At 38.9% G+C, this 24,409-nt stretch overlaps 1 long non-coding RNA gene across 1 annotated transcript; it reads left to right on the top strand.

Annotated features, from left to right (window-relative positions):
- The first annotated feature begins 14,130 nt into the window (after positions 1 to 14,130).
- Positions 14,131 to 14,720, top strand: LOC145100498 (uncharacterized). Its single transcript, XR_013705083.1, has 2 exons — positions 14,131 to 14,313; positions 14,426 to 14,720. It is a non-coding gene; the product is annotated as an uncharacterized LOC145100498 (long non-coding RNA).
- The last annotated feature ends 9,689 nt before the right edge of the window (positions 14,721 to 24,409 follow it).

Raw genomic sequence — 24,409 nt, 5'->3', positions numbered from 1 at the left:
TTTCTTCATCTTCGCAATCGACTCTCCCCTTTTGTTTCTCTATTTTGATGGTTGTTTCCCTCTTGCCCTAATCACGTTGTCGCCGCGAATCACACACCGCCAGGCAGTGGAAGAAGATGATGAAGTTTGTAGTTGTCGTATGCCGCCTTCCCTCGCAGTGTCTAACTATCTCTGCCCTTTCTTTATTCTTCGCTTCTATGATCTCAGCCTCCTATTCACCGCTCTAAAGCCTTACTTGTAAGTCCACACCACGCTTGTTCTTATTTTGTTCTGGAAAATCAAGAAACATTCAAAAAACCTTAGGGTTTCGCTGTGAGGCCTCATTTCTTCTTATCAGTATCGGATTTCTTCTTGGCTGAGGGTCCAGATTGACGAGACCAGTGAGGATATAGAGATTAATGGCTGTGACAGGGGTTAGCAAAGCTCCTTATTTCTTCTCTACCAAGTATAATAAATGTTGGGTCAAGTCTCTTCATCCTTTCACAAATCTTCTTTAAAGGAGTATTCTTTATGTGCGTTCGATTGTTCCTTGTTTAGTGCTTTTTAAAGCTTATTGTTGCTAAGATCTGTTGGAGATTTATCAATTTCTAAAAGGTCACACTCAGATTTGAGCATATTGTTATTGCAACAACAAGAAGAGCACTCACCCGAAGTGTTGGAATAGTGTCTAAGGCTACAACTATATTAGACAAGTGTTTGACCCGGTTGTGCATGGTCCTTTTGGGTTGCCTTCACCATAACAACTTGATAGGATGATTTATTAAGAGAGAGTAAATATTATTAATATATTATGAGAATAATATAATGAATAATATATTTGTTATTTGATTAATATAAGTCGTAGAATTAATTGGAATTAATTTGGTGACTTAAAGAGATTAATTAAATAAAGGGGTATAAACTGTCAATTATTTGATAGTTAAACTTTAGACTGTAAATCCATTGGGATATGCTTTGGACGAATTCTAAGAGTGTTAGGATAGCCAAAATCATCCAAAGGCTTATCTATGGAATGGATTTGGATAGCCTTTAGAGAAGATTATCCAGTTAGGGTTTAGGTTGTAACCCTTAAGGAGTCTACAAGTATAAATAGACCCTATGGCATGGGGAATTTGACACCTGACCTAAAGTAAGGAACCTCTGGTCGAAATTCCTCCCCTCTCCTCTCTCCTAAATCATTCTTCTTGCTTTGGTGTTTGTAAGCCATTAGAGGAGTGACATTTGTGACTCTAGAAGCTCCAAGACCTCAAGATCAACAAGGAACTCAAAGGTATGATTCTAGAACTGTTTCAATGTTGTTATTTAACCTAATTAGTAATTAGAAGTCTTGGATTCAAAGCATGTTTATTAGAAAGCCTAGATCCAAGCATTATGTTTTTGCATGCGCACATAGGAAAGTTCTAATGGCTAAAACCCATCAGTGGTATCAGAGCCTAGCTTGGTTTTCTTTAAATTGTTGCTTGATTAACTGAAACAAACCTGCAAAATTCGATTTTTAGGTTTCTGAGTCACTGACTCGGCGAGTCCCAAGGTGGACTCGGCGAGTAGGCCTGACTCGGCGAGTCCCCTTGTGCACTCGGCGAGTCCAGGCGTCAGGAATGACCAGATTCGGGATTTCTTTGTGATTATCTTATGGAAAGTTACCTTAATCATAATAGATCAACCCAAATCCGATTTTATGATATATATGACTATTATCTTGATCTAGTTGAAGGTATTTATCAACTAATAAAATATTTAATTTCCTTATATGATAATTAATTAATTATTTTGATTATTTTGGTAATTATCTTTCAAAGAAATCTTGAATAAAATCAAATATAGATAATTAGGATATTAATTGTTAATTGGAATTATTTGTTATTTGATCCTCTGTGTTTTAAATGTTTAAAACTTGCCCTCAAGTTTTGAAATTTATATTTGTGATTAAAAGCTTTAATTTAGACAACTTAAATTTCAAACCCTAGATTTTAAAAGTTTTAAAATACAACCCTATACTAATATGATATTACTAGTATAATATATATATATATATATATATATATATATATATATATATATATATATATATATATATATATGTATAACTAAATGCTAGTCTTACCGTTAGTAGGCCTCATTCACGAAGCAAATCTATAAGGTGGGTATAAGGTTGCGGCCTATAAAATGGCGCTTAATGGGTGTACACTCACACCCACCGCTTGCTTGATTGGTGAAGGGACGTTAGCCGAACGGGTAGGATAGGGCAACCTCATCCTCTCATTAAAAGTATAATAAGAAATATAAAGTAACTACACATATTTTTAAAATTTCCCAATCCTAGTTACTTTAGGAAAAGTGAATTGATGCAATCCCATGAAATTACACTTTGCACCTTGCTAAGATGTTAGTGGAGCGTGTGTGGTTTACCGGCACACTAATTGGTTCTAAGCGAAGGTGGCGAAGGGTGATTCATGTTTTATCATAGTTCGATGGAGCGTGTGTGGTTTACCGGCACATCGAATAGGTGATCGTTACAATGAAGGCACCATGTGAATTTGCATGGTAATTCACACCCGATTTGTGATCCTCGGTATCCCAGTCACAAACAAGAGGGGCATATCGAGATTTAAACATGCCATTGAATAGTTTCAATGAATCTCATCCGAACCTAGGAATTCTAAAAAACACTTAGGACTAATAGTTTAGGTTTTGTGATGGAGAATTAGTGAATCGTCATTCACTTACCTTCAATTTATTTGCATGTTAGATTACGGCATCCCTTTTCTAATATGTAAATGTTATTGTTGGATCCTAGCCCTAATTTTCTTATTGGGTGATAATTAGGGATTCTTATTCTAATCTATCTTTGTCCTTTTTCTAATCGTAGATGTCGAACGCTAACAACGCTGCTGCTAGTTCTTTCACGTTGATGAGCCTTTGCCAAAAGGTCACCTTCGATGGAACGAACTTTAGCGAATGGATAAGATACATTCGCAACATTGCTCGCTATGAGGACAAGGAGTATGTCCTTGATGAGAAGCTCGAGAAAATCAACACTGAAATCGCTACTCCAGCCGAAATCACCACCTTTGAAACTCATGAGCGAGATGCAACGAAGGTACATCGCATCATGATTGCTACCATGAACTCCGAATTCCAAAAGTCCTACGAGGACATGTACCCATACGAGATGCACCAAGACTTATTGGAGAGGTACCACCAAAACGCGAGACAAGAGCGGTATGAGATTTTCACTAACATGATTTCCGCGAAGATGGGTCATGGAGAATCTCTTACCGTGCACTTGCAAAAGATGCAAAGGTATGTCGACCGCCTTCGCAAGTTAAATGTTGACTTCAGGGAAGACTTGGCGATCGACATGGTGCTTCACTCTTTGCCTCCGATGTACAACCAGTTCAGAATGACCTACCACATGAGCAAAGAGGAGGTCACCCTAAGCAAACTCCAAGGTCTCTTGAGAGTCGCTGAGAGCAACTTCAAGGACAAGTCTGTTGCACCTACTCCCAATCCGCCCGCTGCTCCTTTCTTGGCTATTGGTCAAGGAAAGGGAAAGAAGAGGAAAGCTTCATCGAAGAACCATCGCAAGGTGAAGGCCCGAGATGGTGCCTCTTCTAGTGGGACCAAAGTTGATCCCGCTAAGCCCTATCCTAACCCGAAGGAGGCAGAGTGCCACCACTGCCACAAGATAGGACATTGGAAGAGAAGCTGCCCGGATTACCTGCAAGCAATCAAAGAGGGAAAGATCAAGCCATCTTTCGCAGGTATATACACAATCAATCTAACGATTCTAATCATGCTATTTCTTGGGTTCTTGATACCGGTTGTGGTTATCACATTTGTTCTAACGTGCAGGGACTAAGAAGAAGTAGGGATGTGGAGCAAGGAAGGATCAATCTAATCATGGGGAACAGAAGATCGTCGCCTGTGACCAAGATTGGAGTGTATTCTTTAGTGCTTAGGAATAGTTTGGTTTTAGATTTAAACAATTGTTGCTATTCGCCAGAAATGGCTAGAAACATCATTTCATTTCATGGTTTATATAGATAAGGATTTAGATTTTCTTTTAATAATGAGAATGGTTCTATTTTAGCTTATCTAAATGGTGTCTTTTACTTTGAAGCTATACCATGTAATGGAATATATGAAACCGTTATGATTGTTGATAACTTAGGAAATGATGTTTTGAATATTGATTCTTCCACTAGTATGGATAAAGCATCCTTGTGGCATTGTCGTCTTGGACATGTCAACAAGAAACGCATAGCCCAACTCCAAAAGAATGGAGTGTTGGAGTCATTCGACCTTAGGGAAGATGACACATGCGAGTCTTGTTTACTTGGAAAGATGACCAAGTCACCCTTCACGAGTACATGTGAAAGGGGCGAGGGTCTATTGGACCTAATACATACCGATGTATGTGGACCATTTAGATCAACCACGAAGGATGGGAACCGCTTCTATGTGACTTTTACCGATGACTATAGTAGATATGGGTATATCTACTTAATCAAACAAAAGTCAGACACCTTTGAAAAGTTCAAAGAGTTCAAGAGTGAAGTGGAGAATCAATTGGGCAGGAAAATCAAGATGCTTCGATCCGATCGAGGAGGAGAGTACCTAAGTCTTGAATTCCACGATTATCTCAAGGAGTGTGGAATAGTTTCACAATTGACGCCTCCTAGGACACCGTAGTTAAATGGTGTGGCAGAAAGGCGTAATCGAACCTTATTGGATATGGTTCGCTCTATGATGAGTCGTGCTTCACTACCAATCTCTTTTTGGGGGTATGCCTTAGAGACTGCCGCCCACATCCTTAACCGAGTCCCTACTAAGATGGTTGCCAAAACACCTCACGAGATGTGGACAGGGAAAGCTCCCTCGTTGGCACATATCAAGGTTTGGGGTTGCGAGGCTTTCGTAAGATGAGATACTCACGACAAGCTTGAACCTCGAAGTGAGCGATGTATTTTCATCGGCTACCCGTAGACATCCTTTGGATATCTCTTCTATAGACCGAAGGACAATGTTGTCTTCGTTGCGAGGAGAGGAGTTTTCCGAGAGCGAGAACTCATAAGCCAAGGAGACAGTGGGAGGCAAATCGAACTTGAAGAGATTCAAGAATCGATAGATGAAGGAACCTCTACCGCTAGCACTCAACCCGAGGAGGAAACTCCGGTTGAACCAATTGACGAATCCTTACCTCTTAGATGTTCCGATAGAGTTAGAGTTCATCCCCAGTTTTATGGCCTTCATATTACTACCGAAGGGGACACGTATATTAGTGATGGTACACTAGTAAATCTTGATGAACCTAATAGCTATAAGGAAGCCATGGCAGGCCCGGAGTCTGTAAAGTGGAAAGAGGCAATGGATAGCGAGATCCAATCCATGTATGATAACCAAGTTTGGAATTTGGTTGATTACGTGCCCGGACGTAAGACCGTTGGGTGCAAATGGATCTTCAAGAAGAAGACCGACGTGGATGGGAACGTACACACATATAAAGCGCGATTGGTTGCGAAGGGCTTTACTCAAACTCCCGGAGTTGACTATGATGAGACCTTCTCACCAGTTGCAAAGATTAAATCTATTAGAGTGATGCTAGCAATTGCCGCACTTCATGATTATGAGATTTGGCAAATGGATGTCAAGACCGCTTTCCTTAACGGAAAGTTGGCTGAGGATGTTTACATGGCTCAGCTAGAGGGGTTTGTGGATCCGAAGCATCTGGATAGAGTGTGTAAGCTTGAGAAGTCCATTTATGGACTTAAGCAAGCGTCTCGCAGATGGAATCTTTGCTTCGATGAGAAAGTCAAAAAGTTTGGATTTGTACGAAGCGAAGACGAATCTTGTGTATATGTCAAAGCCAGTGGGAGTATAGTAAGCTTCCTCGTTCTATATGTCGATGACATATTACTCATAGGAAACGACATCCCGACTCTGCAGGAGGTTAAGTCCTGGCTCGGGAAGTGCTTCGCTATGAAGGACCTCGGAGAGGCTTCTTACATTTTGGGAATAAGGATAGTAAGAGAAAGAAGTAAGAGACTAATTGGACTTAGTCATAATACTTACTTAGAGAAGGTACTAAAACGTTTTAGTATGGAAAACTCAAAAAAAGGGAGAACTACCGATACAAAGTAATGCCAAATTGAGTAAGACTCAAAGTCCGAGTACCGAAGCTGAGATAGAGGAAATGAGCCGAGTACCATACGCTTCCGCAGTTGGCTCAATCATGTACGCTATGACTTGTACTCGTCCTGATGTAGCCTTCGCTTTGAGCATGGTTAGCAGATATCAAGGGAATCCTGGCAAAGCACATTGGATTGCGGTGAAAAACATCCTTAAGTATCTTCGGAGGACGAAGGAATGGTTCTTAGTCCTCGGAGGGAGTGATGACTTGAAGGTGCGAGGGTATAGTGACGCCAGCTTTCAGACCGACAGGGACAACTACCGTTCGCAGTCGGGCTGGGTATTTACCCTAAATGGAGGAGCAGTGACATGGAAGAGTTCCAAACAGGAAACCGTAGCTGATTCAACGTGCGAATCAGAGTACATTGCAGCGAGCGAAGTGTCGAAGGAGGCAATATGGCTAAAGAACTTCATCCGTGATCTTGGAGTTGTACCTGCCATAAAGGAGCCAATGGAGATTTTCTGTGATAACGAAGGTGCGGTTGCCTTGACCAAGGAACCGAGGGATCATGGTAGATCAAGACATATCAACAGAAAGTATCACTTCATTAGACATCGTGTAGAAGAAGGACAACTCGTAGTGAAGAGGATATCATCAGAAGATAACCCAGCAGATCCGCTTACGAAGGGACTGAGTAGGGTTAAGCACTTGCAGCATGCTAGGAGCATTGGGCTGAAGGATGATATTAGCATAGATTAGATAGTATTAGAAACGTGTAATAGATAAATGTAATTGACATTTGATAATTAAATAAAGGAGTTTTATTTATGAGTAATGTTACTATCTTATGTTGATTGTTTAGCTATTGTTTCACTTTGCATGTTTTGACTTCCAGAATAATTGAGTTTATTAGGAATAATCGAATTGTTCAAATGGTCCACAATCGTTCATATGTTGGGAGTAGATATGAATGAAGATTGTCATGAATTGATGTGTAGAATGTCTAAATGGTGTTAGACATAGCAAAAGATTGCTACAATGTTCATGAGTGCTTATGAACTAGTTTTGAGCATTGGAATAAACCCGCGCTTGCTGGAATCACCTTATGGAATACGATATAAAAGGTGATCGCAAGATGATAATATCATATAGTCTTGAAACTTAGATATATGGTTTATTATTTGTTAATTGATTGTACATTGATAATACGAAAACGCATCAGTAACTTGGTGTTATAAAACGTATTGTTGTGTATAGTTGGTTAATGAATAAGTAAATGCATATAAGTCGAAGTTTATCTGTAACTTTTCTCTAAGAGGGTAAAAGCGATATCTCGGCCGCTCGATGATTTGATTTGACTTATGTGTCGGGCCCGGTCAAAACTGAATTGATGTGTTCGATTAAGTTCTATGTCAAATAAATCAGAGATCGAGAAACCTAAATGCTTGACTAACCATTCCATAGGATTGTCAGCATGATATCTAACAGAGGACTGTACGTTCCCTTATCTAAAGGACAAGATTGATTAGATCAGAGTTGACAGCGTCTTTGAGAGCTACGATTGCAAACCGAATTGTACTTGTGAATATAGTTACTAGACTTATCCAAGTGGGAGACTGTTGGAATAGTGTCTAAGGCTACAACTATATTAGACAAGTGTTTGACCCGGTTGTGCATGGTCCTTTTGGGTTGCCTTCACCATAGCAACTTGATAGGATGATTTATTAAGAGAGAGTAAATATTATTAATATATTATGAGAATAATATAATGAATAATATATTTGTTATTTGATTAATATAAGTCGTAGAATTAATTGGAATTAATTTGGTGACTTAAAGAGATTAATTAAATAAAGGGGTATAAACTGTCAATTGTTTGATAGTTAAACTTTAGACTGTAAATCCATTGGGATATGCTTTGGACGAATTCTAAGAGTGTTAGGATAGCCAAGATCGTCCAAAGGCTTATCTATGGAATGGATTTGGATAGCCTTTAGAGAAGATTATCCAATTAGGGTTTAGGTTGTAACCCTTAAGGAGTCTACAAGTATAAATAGACCCTATGGCATGGGGAATTTGACACCTGACCTAAAGTAAGGAACCTCTGGTCGAAATTCCTCCCCTCTCCTCTCTCCTAAATCATTCTTCTTGCTTTGGTGTTTGTAAGCCATTAGAGGAGTGACATTTGTGACTCTAGAAGCTCCAAGACCTCAAGATCAACAAGGAACTCAAAGGTATGATTCTAGAACTGTTTCAATGTTGTTATTTAACCTAATTAGTAATTAGAAGTCTTGGATTCAAAGCATGTTTATTAGAAAGCCTAGATCCAAGCATTAGGGTTTTGCATGCGCACATAGGAAAGTTCTTATGGCTAAAACCCATCACGAAGAACAAAGTTTTTAGAGATCTATTCTGAGTTTATTTATTCCTCGTGATTTCTGTCACAATTTGGATCATGTTAATTTTATTGAATTAAGGACAATGGGTAGACTACAGTTCATCTAGCAGATCATGGTCGACTATAAATCTTAATTAAAAAACTTGAATTATCACTTTCAGGTGCAGTAATTGAAGTTTACAGATTCAATATGGTTTAATTATAAACAGCTACACTTGTTTCCCCAAATTAATGAAAAATGGGGGTATGAAATAGTTTTGGTTCTTGAATTGGTTGGAGGAATTCATGTTTCCCCACATTTGAAATAGTTCTGGTTCTTGAAAAATGGGGGTAATATATATTATAGTTTGTAGATTTGAACTATTTCATACCTAAAAAGCTATCTATTCATGTTGATTATTCTGATATTGTTTTAGAACGATGTTAATAATCTATCTATTTATTTGTAATGCAAGTTATAATCTATGTGTTATTTGTTGATAAATCATTGATTATATGTATCCGTTTAATCTCTCTTTACTACGCATGTTTAAGCTACTAATATCCCCAATCCTGTTTGAGTTATGTGCTTCCAATCTGGCATAGATCTATATATGAACTTCAAATTTCAGAGGTCTGATTTAAATTCTATATCATATGGCATGTAAGAAATGTGATACTAATAAATACTTTTCCATTTTGACAAAGGAACACCAGCACTTGCCAATGAGATCAAAGAAGCTCTTGAAGGGAGCAATGACATGGAAAATATAAAAGCCATGAAAAAAGCTGTCATGCTTCTACATAATGGTGAAACACCACCACATAGAAGCTTTGAAGCCATGAAGCATGACATCACAATGATGCTATTGAAGCCAGCTCTTGCTAGAGGTGAATTGCAGGCAAGTGAAATCTAATGCAATGGTTATAGACATTTTTTTAAATTTATTTATGATATCTTTATCCCAAACTTGTAGTGTATTGGTGCATTAGAAGAAGATACATCAGATGAATTAGTTGTTCAACCTGTAGTTCCAGTATCATCTGATAATAATAATAAGCAAAATAAGGTGCTGATGAAATCCCAGCAACAGGGAGTGCCTGTAAAGAAAAATATTAATAATCAGAAAGTTGCGAGTGTAGGTGTGAGCCAGAAGAGTGAAGTTACAGGTGAAACGAATGTGATGCATGACTGGGACCCGTCTGATTGGTGGTTTATGCATGAATATCCTCCACCGCCACCACCAAGTGTTGTGAAAGATGAAGGTGGTGGTGGTAATAAAGGAAAGAAACCAACAAAAACATATAACAAGAGTCATAGTAGAAGCACAGTGGTAATGCCAATGGTAGTGAAAAATCATCAAGATAAAGGCGAGGTAATAACAGAGAGGCCTACTTCTATAAAAGAGAATCATTCTACTCATTGGCAACCAAAACCTCAAGCTCAAGCAGCGGCATATAAAGGTTAAGGTGGTGGTGAGGAACATCATCATGGTGGTGAAGAGGGTAGAAGAGAGAGAAAGCCAAGAGGAGGAGGAGTACGGATTCATTCGCCAAATAATAACATGGAAGATGAAGCGCCTCCATTTGAGCAGCAGCAACAACCAGGTTTTAGGAAGTATGGGCAAAACAACCGTGGTGGTGGTGGCGGGCGGCAACATAATAGCAATAATAACGCAAACATAAACTGGGAAAAGCCAAGGCAAAATCTGCATTATGAGTATCAGCCAATCGGATCAAACAAACTGGATGCACGTACAGCTGCAGTTGCAGCTACAACTGATGGGTCTTGGAATGCAATGGGTCAGAGGTACAAGGGTATTTTTGGGAAATCACGGTTCGGGCGCTGGTTGATTGTACACACTGCTCGTTGTCTCTTTCTCTTATAAGTTCTCTTACTGATTTTTAGAAAACCCATTTCTTTTGAAAACCTTTTTCTCTATCCTCAGTTTGAGTCCGGACATACCCAAAGGTGTACCCGAATCCCTCAAACCAAGGCTCTGATACCAACTTGTAACATCGAAAAATATTAAATTTATTTTATTCATTTTCATTTCATAAAAATGCACATTATTCCATATAAACACTTTTTTTTTTCAAAAATCATCAACAAGGTTTTCAGAACATTATGAATTTCCAGCATCTGTATTCATCGCTCTTTTCTCTTGTGTGTGTACAATCGAGTCGCCGCCTTCCCGCAAATCTGAAGAACCTGAACCACATAACACATAACACGTTAAGCACGAAGCTTAGTGAGTTCCCCAAAATACCACATCCAACACATACGCCACTCAAGGCTACAATATGACCCTCCGATCGGTGTGTCTCAGCGGAACCCACCAGTTCCGTATCGTTGGACCCTCCGGTCCGGTCTGTATCGTTGGACCCTCCGGTCCGGTCTATAACGTTGGACCCTCCAATCCGGTCTATAAACTCCGCATAGCATAAATCACAAAGACATGGTGCATAGCATATCACATATAGCATAATACTCAATGTAAACACATAAGACCCTCCGGTCACACATAACTACCACTCAAGGTAACGTATAGTGAGAAGACTCACCTGCTACTGCCGATTGAAGAACAAGATCACGCTGCTCCGACCACTGTCACGAACTCCACCACTGAATCACCGAAACCAATAAATACCAATAACAACCAAAATACCCCTGGAAGTCAACTGGTCAACTCTTGGTCAAAGCCAACCCTCTTCACTGACTCTACTCTCCAAGTCAACCTGCTGACTCGTCGAGTCCCCATGCTCTGAAACTCCCATAAGACGACTCAACTCGCCGAGTCGCCCCAAGACTCGCCGAGTCCCACAACTCTGAGTCAAACCATACTCAACTCACTGAGTCATCCCTTGACTCACCGATTCTCAACTTAACCAGAAAAGGTTAGGACCTCAAGACCAGACTCGCCGAGTCCAAGGCTATCTTCAACCAACTCGCCGTGTTGTTCTTCCAACTCGCCGAGTTTCTACCTATCTTCATGCAACTCGCCGAGTTCACCCATGTGACTCGTCAAGTACTACTAGCTCTTAACCCATACAAAGGCTTTCCAAGCCATGTAGGGTTTCCAATCCATAGATATACTTTTATACAAGCCATCCATCACGTAAAGTGGAAAACTTTACGCGAATCAAAGGAGATCTAAGCATAATACACTCTTGGGATAAGGTTTGGGGCTAAAAGACTTCATCAACAACTCTTGAATAGGGACTTTATGCTCTTTTGGATCATCACTACTCTAGATCTGAGGTAGCAACCTCAGATGTAACCTCCAAACTCAAGATAGCACTATATATACACCCAAAAATCCCACAAATGATAGATCTAGATGGATAACAGCTCAAGCAACGAATCATTACCTCAAAAGAAGGCTCCAACAGAAGAATAAGTCAAAACCTTGAAAAGCCCCTTGCTCCAGGCCTCTTAATCTTCAAAGATCTCTTCAACAAACCCTCCTTCAAGATCCAAATGTTCTCTAATTCTCTCACAACGAACATTAGGGTTTTTGGTCTTCAAGGGAGAGCAAAGAGGCTAGGGAGAGGGTATTATGTTCTTTATATAGGGCCTAATCCCTAGGATTAGGGTTTTCTCCATACAGCACCAACTCGCCGAGTCCAACCACCGACTCACCGAGTTGGACACTAGACACGCGACCAGAATCGCGACCCTACTCGCCGAGTCTACCCATGGACTCACCGAGTTGATCATTCACATTTTCACTTTGAACCCTGAACTTTGCACCCCTGAACTCGGGATGTTACAACATGTTTCCTTAAACTATGCTAAGCATTACCTTAATATATATAGAAAAACATAGTTTTTTCGTTTTTTTTTTTTATTTTTAAGAAACTATTTTACCGAAAAATGATTTTAAATATACCAAAATTCATGGTTTTTTTATTTTCTACAAATAGACATCCATATTGATATGATTTTAAGATAAATTAAAAAATTTATTTTTTTTTATATTTTCAGCTATCGTTATTCATAAGTGAATAAAAATAAATCTGGTTTTTACTACAGTACATTCGTTATTCACTTATGAATAAAAACTATGATTAATTTTTTTTACAATTTAAGTATCATTCATATATGAATATACCATATACTAAACATAGTATATTCATATTTAAATATTAGACGATGTATTCACTTGTGAATATTACATAGTATACTCACTTGTTAATGTTAGATGGTATATTCACTTATGAATATTATATGATATTTTCATATGTAAATATTATATAGTATTACATGGTATATCACATGAAGATACTACATAGTATATTTACTTGTGAATATTAGATCGTATATTCATTTATGAATAATAGTTGGTATATTCATATGTGAATATTGCACAGTATATTCATATATGAATATTACAATGTGTTTTCAGAAATATATAATTTTTATATGTTATGCACATATGAACAACATACAGACTTGCATATTTGTTTTGTGTTTTAATAATCACATATTGATTTAGGTGAGAAAACATATTCATATGTGAATATAACGTGGTAATTTAGTTTATGCATTTCATCAAACAGTTGAAGTGCATACAAGTTAACTTTTTTAAAAATGTGATAAATATGATACTTTGACTACTTAAATCTTACAAAATAGTAGATTGGTAGAGAAATATATGAAAATATCAAACAAAAAATGATTTGATCTTTTTCTAACCTTAATTTCGATGTTTTATTTGATGAACGATGTTGAATGAATGATACGAATTGAATTTTTTTTGTTGATTATCGATGATGTTGTTTTAATAATGCTGAGAGTATAATTAATCGTAGATGTTGAAGATATATTCGTATTCAAACAGAATTGCAGGTTGGATTGAAAGAGCAAAAAACGAATGAATTTCAACTGTTTGTATTTGTGATTGAAGGCTATTACATATTTACAAGTTTGCCACCGTGTCCTTTATGTTTAGGGGCTAATTAAATGAGTGGCTGAGAATGATTCTCCGATTCTCAACTTTTTTTATTTTCTCAATTGAACCCACATATATATATATATATATATATATATATATATATATATATATATATATATATATATATATATATATATATATATATATAGGGAAGAGTTATATGGAAAATGAATGATTAGGGCAACACATATTTGAACCAATGAAAACATGACAACACATCACTTCCACAATAGCTTCCACAATACATTACTTGTGAAGAAAGAAACGGACACGTGTCATTTGATTATTGGTTCCGGTATATGTTGTCCTAGTTATTTGTTTTCCATAGAACTCATTCCTATATATATATATATATATATATATATATATATATATATATATATATATATATATATATATATATATATATATATATGAAAACCAAGTTATACGATCAAAATGTCATTTTCGTAAACATATCTACTAATTATATATCTAAACTATAATATCTATTTTTATTGTAATATCAAAAATCTTATTAAAAAATATTTCATAACGACTTAAAACTTAATTAATTGTTCAAAGCAGAATCTCGTGTATCACATGAAACAATAATTTTGTTTTTCATATTGTATTTGTTCAATAAAAAATATTCTATGCTTTGATTTTGTGATCTTCTAAATCGGACCTCATTTTTCCTCACTAGTATATAATTAAAGGAAAGTAAGTCCTCAAACCACAGTTTTATAAAATGAAGTTCGATGGTCTAAATTTGTTTTTGGTTGTTCTCTTTGCATTTGCTCTCTTTTCTGCTGCTGGAAGAACCCATCAAACCACCGTTCAATCCCTAACGCATAAAGAGAAAGGTATGATTAATCACATACATCTACACCTCTTACGTCTGTATTTATACTTAATTACATGTTTGTTTGAAGGCAATTATGTGTATATTAATTTGTGTGTGCTTATATGTTGAAGATGCAGATACTGAATCAGAACAAGTAGCTCATAAAAATGATTACGATGCATGCTCAATGGGCGGTGCTTGGGGTTGCTTGGAAAACCATAATCGTCGCCGTAGTCTCCGCTAGGATAGTTAAGGATGATGGGAATATGCATCTTTTGTTGATCTTGGTCCGAATAATCAATGGGGTGGTAAATTTGCTTTCTAATTAAGTAAACAACCATGAAAATTGTCGGTTTCCTTTAATGTTTCAAATTGTTGTCAAATGTATTACAATTATATTATTGCAACTAATATGTTGTCGATTAATTGTTGAAAATTTCATATTATTACTGAAACACAATATTTACAAAACTATATCACTACTAGAAAGTTGGGTAAATTACCGATTTTCCATCGGAAATTAGTGACAAAATTCTGACGAAACATCAACTAACATAAAAACCCAAATTGACGCTGTCAATGGGAAGAATTTGCTTCGGTAATACACCGACGTAATGCAAATAAAATCTAAAACTTATGGTTTCTTTTGCTATTCGTCGATAGTCACAAACGGATTTCCGAAGCAAATGTTTTTTTACAAAAATATATCAACCCTTTTTTATTTGTATTAGTCTAAAAATAATTCAATTATCATTACTAGCATTAGTAACTATATAATTATTTACTTTTATAATTAAAATAATGTAATTATTTACCAAATAAAATTCTTCTAACTATTATAGTATTTGTATTTTTATTATTACCTCTAATTAATAAGTGATGCAACCTGGCGGCGGACCACCTTAGCTATGTATGAACGTCGTCCGGCTAGAACCTGAGTGGCCACAAAGAAAAGAAAGGCGTCGGCCGCTCTACGGGAGGAGGTCCCTGCAAGACGCTCTGACGGTCAAGTTAGTGAGGTGAATATGGGGTATGAAGGTGAGTGATGGGGGTTTAATAGCCTACCTCCCAAGACAGATTGATCAGCCTTTTATACTGAAGAACTTCTTCGGTCCGTACGAGGGACAAAGGTTGCGGTTCTGACAGGATCCGTTGCTTTTAATGGAGGATCATGCCCCATGTTTGTATCTGGCTCAACGATTGGTCCAAGCAATAATGCTCTGGTCTTGTCCTTTGTCGCCTGGAGACGTTATCCTTGGACTGTAGCTAAAGGACAATATCTTGGAGAGGGCGAACTTCCTGCGCGATCGCCTCACGGGAGTCCTGGGTCGCTGAGGTAGTCGGGTCGCTGACCCGACCTGTCGCTGTGCGCGTCTCAGCAGGGGCTCGACTGCTCCTGGCCCGATCTGAGGGGCACGTCATCAAGTCCCCCGGTCCTGTACTCATAGCGTATGCTAGCTAGCTATGATGTTCTGGACTTAACTACTAGTACACACATCATTCTTTTACTTGGTCAACACTTCATTTACGGTGATGTGACCTTACGGCGTACACGGCAGTTACGTCAGTCATGTCAGAGATTTTCGTAAATCCCACTTTCTTCTCCTTTTATTTCTCTCGAGCAGTTTTCTTTTTCAATTCCTAGACTATCTCTTTACTCCCTCTTTTCTTCTTTTCTTCTTGTTCTTTGTTATGGCGTCTGCTCAGAGTTTGACCCCTAGTTCCTCTGAATTCGACACCCTTCAGGAGGCTTACGGCCTTACTCCGGCCAATGGGTGGAGTTTCCACCCCCTAGTTCTTTGATCACTCGACCTCCGCCCGGGAAGCTGGGTGTTTATCTAAAACCTTTGATGTCGGTCTTCGCTTTCCGTTAACTGACATTCAAGAAGAAATACTCCGTTGTAATGGGGGCACTGTCCAGATGCTAACTCTGGGTGTTGTTCATAAGATAGTGGCCTTTGAGATGATCTGTCAGGCCAACGACATCATTCCTGACTAATTCGTCTTCAAGTTCTTTTTTCGGTTCCCCGCTACCAACGACAAATATACCTTCTGTGCCCGTCGGGGAGGCCATAATCTCGTTGTTGACAGTACGCCTCCCAAGAACTGGCAGGATAGGTGGTTGTGGGTCAACGAGGAGCTGCTCGGCCGTGAGTACCTGGGCGAATACGCTTTCCGAAACCATACCTAAACTGTTTCCTCACAACCAGGCAACTGTAGATCTCTTGCGTACTCTCCAGGTAGACGTTGATGTGATGTCGGAGGCCATACTTGCCGGTGTTGGGATGAGCCTAGTTGGCGTTCTCGGGGAGAGATATCTATGTTTTACATTGCCTCTAACTGTGAGTCGCTCTTGCTTTTCGTTTTTCTTTTCTTCTCCTTCTCCCCCTTCCTCTACTCTTTTTTTCTTTAAAAAAGGAGGCCTCGTTCACGTTTGCTTTCTCGTGGTCGTCTTTTCTGTTTTTTGGTCAGGTGTTGAATGTTTTGTTTCTATGGATTCTGTGTTGTGGGGTCGTTACCAGGGCAAGATGGAGCATCGTGTAGTGACTTTGTATGAGACTTTGCCTCCTCCCCGTCGCTTGACTGCTGTTGTTTGGGTGCCCTACAAGCCGTGGGGAGTTTTACCGCATCGGAAAGTCAGCCGGCTTCCCATACCGTTACGACCCCTCTGACTGCTTCCCGTTCTTCTACTGGGCTAATAACTGATGGTGCGGTGGACAACAAAGCTGGGATTATGGCTGGCGATCGTCAGGTTACGGAAAAAAGGAAAGTTGTGCAGGCGATGAGTGGTCCGGCTCCTGGGGGTGGTTCGGGGCTCATTGGATGGCGTGTAATGCAGCGTCGTGGTCTTATTCGCCTATTTTCGTCTACACCGTCCAGCCCCGGGGATGTATTAGTGATACCCGATCATCACGTGAAACAGTATGAGGGTTTCGAAGGGGCGCCTCATCAGCCCATCATACCAGTTTCTTTAGGCGCTGGCGGCAGCCCTCCGTTTTTGATGTGTGTGAACTCAACTAGTTTTAAACCTACTTTTAATTATAAAATGAACAAACAAAGGCAGTGGACCTATCAATTGTGGTACAGCTAAATAAGTAGGGCATCGAACACAGGGAACGGTAAATTAAAACTAAAGAGTAATTTTATCTAAATTAAATAATAAGTAGGGGTTTTCTGTAGTTTTACAAGACTAGAAACTTACTAACTACCACTTAAACTAAAAACTAGAAAAGCAAAGATTTAACTAAATTCAATAACGAGAAGGACTTATGTTTAGTTCAACTCAATTGATCCTTTGGTTGATATTATGGTAATAGTGCAATGGATTAACTCTTCTATAGGCTAGCGATTCAAGTGATTAGCTTTGCGTTCACTGCACTAATCCTTAGAGAACAAACTAACTCAAACAGTGATTAGTTGTCTAATTTAATTTAATTCACTAGATTATTTATTCGGGTTAATTTAGACTTGTAATAGGTAACTAATTTGGTCCTTTAGTTAACCTCTTGTTGATGGTCATCAAACAAGCTCACACATGAATTTACCTAATCTTCTATTAATTCTAGTTTCACGTCCGTTATTCCAAGACATATGATAAAGTGGTCACATAAACATATGAGGTTGACAATTAAAAGATGTTCGTACTATTTAATTATCTTCCTATCAACAGAAAAATAGTTATCATTCAAACACAAGGTTCTCTAACAAGCTAAAATCAACAAAATCACCAATATTGAATTAATCCTACCAATAATCAAACCACAGTCTCAATTTTGTATCCCCAAACAAAAGCTTAATAGTTTTAGCTCATGATTGAGGTAATTAACAGCAACTAAACAAATTCTAATTGTCAAACCATGATTGAAAACAATAGATTAAGTAGAATGATGAGAATTTGCCTCAAATCTCCTTTAGAATTGAATTCTAGGTTGTATTTTCGCTCTTCAGATCTCTCTTGGCTCTGATTCGCAGCTTGCTTCTCCCCAAGGGTTCCAGAATACCTCGTGTCGATCTGGACAACTATTTTTATAGATTCGAACCGACTCGCCGAGTCCAAGACCGACTCGTCGAGTCCACCCCTTAATTCCCGTACACGGTAAGTCACAGAGTCTTTATCCTCTCGAATCTTCGACGCTACTCGCCGAGTAGTCGACCCTACTCACCGAGTCCCTTGTATTTTAAGTGTTTCTCTTCATTGTTCAACTCCCGAGCTTCCAACCGCTTCTCCTGCTTCCTTTTGCTTCCGAGCTTCGCTTTTGGACTGAAAACACAATTCAAACACTTTTAAGTATCTTTTGTCCATGATATACAATAAATTATCTAATAAATGATAAAAATTTATACTTATCATGATGCTAAATATGCAAATATCAGTATTCGAGGGGTAGCCCTGAGCGTTTGTTCCAGAGGCCCTCTACGGTGGTGGCGTTGTGTAGCGTGACTATGTTTGTTCCAGGGTGGAGCTTACATTCTGATTCCCATTTGTCTGTTTGTTCTGTTGCTTTGGATTTTACTCGTCATGCTCTTACTCCTGCCATCGTGGATGATATAGATTCGATGAGCAATGCTATCTTGGCTCATAATCTTGCATATGTCACTGCACAGGCCATGACATATTTGGCCGCTGGATCACACTGTGTGCAGCGGTTTTATAAGTTGGAGCATGTGCATTTTTCCCTTGTTGAGAGTGAAGCTGTTCTTAGGGCGAAGGTGACTGTCTTAAGCACCACCGTTGGTCGGTTAGAGGAGGAGAACAAGTCTTTGATTTCGGAGAAATTGGTATCAGAGGACGTGCTTAGTGTCTTGGAGGGTCAAGTGGGGTCTTTGACCCAAGAAAATGAAGGTTTGATGATTTAGAATGAAAGCCTGGAGTGGGACCTTGACGATCATGAGCGTGAATTGGAGGTGCTGAGGGTGGACCGTAGTTGGCTCTTTCAGGTTGTGCTTGTGCGTATAGTGGACAATCTTCTTGAGCATCACGAGTTTGCTGGCGGTATTAGCCGTATTCGTCATGATACCTTTGTTGCAGGGGAAGAGTCAGGTTGGGCCAACTTCAAAGCTCAGGTTAATGTTGGGACTTACGATCCATCAGCTAGCGACTCGTGGTCCAGTCATACGTCAACCTTGGATGATGCTTTGTTGGCTTTCCCAACAATGGACTTTGCTGGTTTGCACAGGGTTACGTCACTTGGATGTGGATGGGGTCAGGGCATTATGCACGTTTGATGAGGGTGAGGAGGATGTGGGGATGTTGGGTGTGGGTGGTGCAGGAGTAGGTGTTGGTGCTGGTGGAGTTGGCGGTGGTGATGAAAATGGTGATGGCGATGGTCTTGTTGATGGTGCTGTTGGTTATGTATGAAGTTGTTTAAAGCTACCCTTCTGGGTGTGAAAAAATCTTGTTGAAGCTTTTGTCTTCTTGTCTTTTAGTCGCTTTGTGGCCACTGAGGCTTTTGTTTGAATGTTCTTATCTTTTGACCTCTAAGGCTTTTGTGTGTAAACAAACAATGGTATCGAACCTTCTATGTAGGTTGATTATCTGTTATGCTTTCTCTTATATTGTGTAACAACCCGACGTTTTCCATCGCCGAAAAACCCGTTCTACCCGTAAAATTCGCCGTTAATCAATTCGTTTCGTTTCCGTTTTGGGTTAAAGTAAATAAATTTATACGTTTATTATAATCCAATGAGTGTCCAAACCCTTTAGGAACTCATGAATTTAGCTCAAAAATGTTTATTTCAAAAAGTTAGAAACGTTCCCGCCGGGTGACGGAAACTTAATCGGGTGCGACCTAAAGCCCCGTTTAAGGCCGGTATCGGGTAGAATTCCTCCGTGTCCAAGTTTTGGGAACTATATAAACGTGTTAAACCTTTCATTTGAAGCTTTTTCCTTCTCTCTCTACTCTCTCTCTAACCTCTCTCCAAAAATCCAAGTTTAAGGGTCCAAAACTCAATTTTAAGGCCTCAAATCCCTAAGGTACCTTCCTAACCTTAATGTATAGCATATTTGGCTTCCAAATTAGGGATTTAATCATGATTTAAGACCTTGTATATGAGTTTACGGCCATGGAAGGAGCTTAGGCCGTAAACTCATAATAAGTGGGGTTTTAAGCCATAAAACCCTTCCTAAACACAATTGGACCTTAGATATGGCTAGAAGGCTTTATGGAATAGACTTAGAATGCCTTAAACTATAATTTGGAGACTTGAATAGGAGTTTATGGCCAAAGAGGGTGTTTAGGCCGTAAACTCATAAATATAGGGTTTTTGAGCCCTTAAACCCCTCCTAGACAATTTTGGGACCTAGATATGATTAAATGACTTCATGAAATGGACTTATAGAACTTTAATCATGCATTTTGAAGGGTTTGAAGGAGTTTATGGCCAAGCCTCATGCTTGAGCCGTAAACTCATAAAGTTGGGACTTTTATGACCTTAAACTCTTCCAAAACACTTATAAGACTTATATATGAATTTTAGGATATTAGTTTTAGCATTTTGGACTCTTGAAACATAATTTTAGAGGGATTATTGTGAGTTTACGGCCAAGGCTTGTGCTTGGGCCGTAAACTCCTTAAAACTTGGTGTAAGTTCATTTTAAAGTGTTGTAAAGCCCCTATAACACCCCTAAAGCCTTGGAATGAATTTTAGAAGCCCTTACATGCACGTTTTTAGCCTTAAAACATATGGATTTACCCTCTAAGAGAGTTTACGGCCATGAGAGGGGTCTCATAGGCCGTAAACTCCAAAAAACCTCTTCAAAACATCAAGAAAATACATGTAAAGTCTTGAAACAATTTTACCAATCACATGTGATTTGTTTTAACATCATTTAACACCTTTTTCTTGGATATTTAGGAGTTTATGGCCAGGAGCCTATGCTAGGCCGTAAACTCCCATAATTAAGTCAAAATGAGGTTAAAAATCCATTCCAATACTTTAATCCAAACCTAGAAAAAATCCCCTAAGTGTATGAAGTCATTTTTGCCCATAAACTACCCCACCATGAGTTTACGGCCGTAAACTCATGGGGAAGAGGTGTTTTAGACCTTAAACCTTTGTATAAGTTTATTCATGGGGAATAAACTCAAGTCCCAAGTCCCTAGTGTCATTTCACGTCCTTAAATGCCACCCGGGTCCCTCCAAACACTTGTATTGGGGTGTTTTCGCGACTAGAAGCAGTTGTCCCTAACAAATAATTAATCTAAGTCCTAATTAGATACAAATGTGTATCTTTAAATTATACTTAGGAACCTCGCGCATTTGCAAGCCCCGGACCAACGTTTAGCATCCGAAATCGTCACGTTTATCGTCCGGTGAGTTCATACCCCTACCTTTGTTCACTGTTTTTAACTGTTTTCAGGGGGGAATACAAGCAAAAGTACAAGTGTATCTTGTACTTAAACTGATTTACAACTTAATGATTTTAGTTTCTAAATGTCATGATTTCCAAAGATTATGATAACTGATGTTTCGAATTGCAGGTTAATTGTAGATTTCTTTTGAAAAGTGTTTTGATCTATATTGTCTTTTGTAAAAGAAATCATACTAATTATAACGAATATAACTAATAGGATAGAACGAATGTGAATACGAATATAACTAAGTACGAATACGAATAACGAATTCGATTACTAATAGGAATATGAATACGGATACGAATATAACTAAGTATAAATACGAATACTAATACGAATACGAATGTAATTAGGAATACGAATACGAATGTAATTTAGATTGTCTACGAATATGAATACGTCTACGAATACGAATACGACTACGAACACGAATACGTCTACGAATACGAATACGTCTACGAATACGAATACGTCTATGAATACGAATACGACTACGAATACGAAATGACGCCTTTGGTTGACACTAAGACTTCGAACATACAGTTAGTGTACTCCTTGAGTGTCACCAGAGTTCCGAATTTATTACGAAAATACACCTCTGGACCTCTACTGAGTTTCGAATATATCCGCCTCAGAATGTCGACGGAGCTTCGAAATTTCAACTAAGTTAGTAGATTATAGTCATCCGATTGTAGAATAACTAAGGAAGTAGAACACATAACTAATACTACTCGCATGGTAATTACTGGTATTTCGAAATCAGACTTAAGAACAAAACACCACACATAGGAAAATATGAGATTTTCCTGGGATAACATTAAAATCAGTAACGAACCTAGATACTAATAGACAACTCAACACATAGGAAAATATGGGATTTTCCTGGGTAACACAACAGCACATAAACGAATAAAGAAACAAACGAATAACTAAAACTATAAGGAAAATATGGGATTTTCCTGGAATGTCATAACCAACCGTTTTCGAAATTGTAACAAAGGATAACCAAACTGTTTTCATAAGAAAATATGGGATTTTCTTCATCAACAACTTTTACCGAACGTAAAGGAACTCGTCTTTTCAAAACTAAACCGCTTATGAACTCACCAGCTTTATGCTGATTTTCAAACTGCATGTATTCTCAGGTCAGCGTTAGACAGGTACATCACAACCTTTTGGAGAAGATGGAGCATCCCGAAGACTCGTCTTTACTTTTGTTCATATTACATATGTAAAATACTTGTACAACTTTACTTTCAAACAGATGTAAACAATGTTATGTAATGTAATGTTTTGTGATTACTGCTTTACTATGTACAATGCATTTGATACTCAACGTGGAGTCAACCCGGAAATGTTTTCGCCTTTGGTTTTCAGGGTGTAACATATTGTTTTTCGTATTTGTGTACATTGTGTCTTGGATTAACTGAGTATCCTCTATGCTATATTTGTTAGAATGTTAGATGTGCTCATTGCATTACGTACTAAAGACAATGCATGTTCTTTTATTTATGTAATTCTGATACATGATTGTTTCATACAATGACTTCCTATTGGACTTCTCTAAGAGTCCATTTGTTGGTCCAGGTGATTAGTCCGTCCATGAGGTGTTTTCCTCATTTTCCCTACTGTTTAGGGGTTTACGCTTTTGCTTAAGGGTTGTATGGCTTCGTCTCCCCTTCTTCATAGGGTCTTGTCGTTGCTTAGACGTTGAACTTCCTCAAATTCCTCGTGTTCCATGTCTTGGGTATTTGCCTTCTCTACAGGGTCTCGAAAGAGTACGACCCGTTGCGGTGCCCCTCAACCACTTTGTATGGTCCTTCCCACGTCTGGCTTAGTTTCTCGAGGGGTTGTGCATGCTTTGTCCTTCACACGTTGGCTATAGTATCTTTCCATTGTCTTTTTGTCGGCTGCCTGGCGCATGCTTGAACGTTCGCGTCCCTCCTCCAGGAGGTCTAGGTTTTCCCTTTGATTTTCGCTATTTCCTTGCTCCTGGTAGTACTCTGTTCGTATTGACCCTATCATCATCTCCGCTGATAGCATTCCTTCGGCCCCATAGGCTAGACAAAATGGTGTTTCTTTTGTGTTGGTCTGTGGTGTGGTCTGATATGACCAAAGGACTTCTGGTAGCTCGTCTACCCAATTTCCCTTTACCTTGCCCAACCGTTTCTTGATCCATTACACGAATGTCCTGTTAGACACCTCTTTTTGTCCATTGGCTTGGGGTGAGCGACAGATCTGAATCTCTGTTCTATTCCGTTTTCTTTGCACTAGTCCTTGAAGGGGTTCTCTCCGAACTGTAGGCTGTTGTCACTGAGTAAGATCTTAGGTGTTCCGAACCGTGTTATGATGTTATTTTTCAGACAAACTTGATTATCTGCCTCTCGGTAATACACGCAAGCGGTTCTACTTCTATCCATTTTGTAAAGTAGTCATCCGCTACAACTAGAAATTTTAGCTTCCTTGGGGCTTCTGGGAAAGGACCGACAATGTCAATTCCCCATTGGTAGAAAGGCCAAGGGCTGATTATGCTTGTTAAATTGGATGGGGGCACTTCTTGTACTGGTGAGAAAGTCTAACATTCCATTCAAGTTCTTGTTAGCTCGACCGCATCCTGGTGTATCTCTGGCCAGTACAGACCCACGCACAACACTTTGCCTATGAGTGCCTGCGCTCCTTCGTGGGCTCTGGCTGACCCTGTGTGGGCATCCTTCAGATCCAGTTTCCCTGCCGTGGCATCTATGCATTTGAGCCACGGGG

This window comes from Lactuca serriola, chromosome 4, assembly GCF_051521515.1.
Source record: "Lactuca serriola cultivar US96UC23 chromosome 4, Lser_US96UC23_V15, whole genome shotgun sequence".
In the NCBI taxonomy this organism is placed as follows: Eukaryota; Viridiplantae; Streptophyta; class Magnoliopsida; order Asterales; family Asteraceae; genus Lactuca; species Lactuca serriola.
Note: the sequence above shows the minus strand (reverse complement) of the source record. Positions and strands in the feature narration are given on the sequence as shown.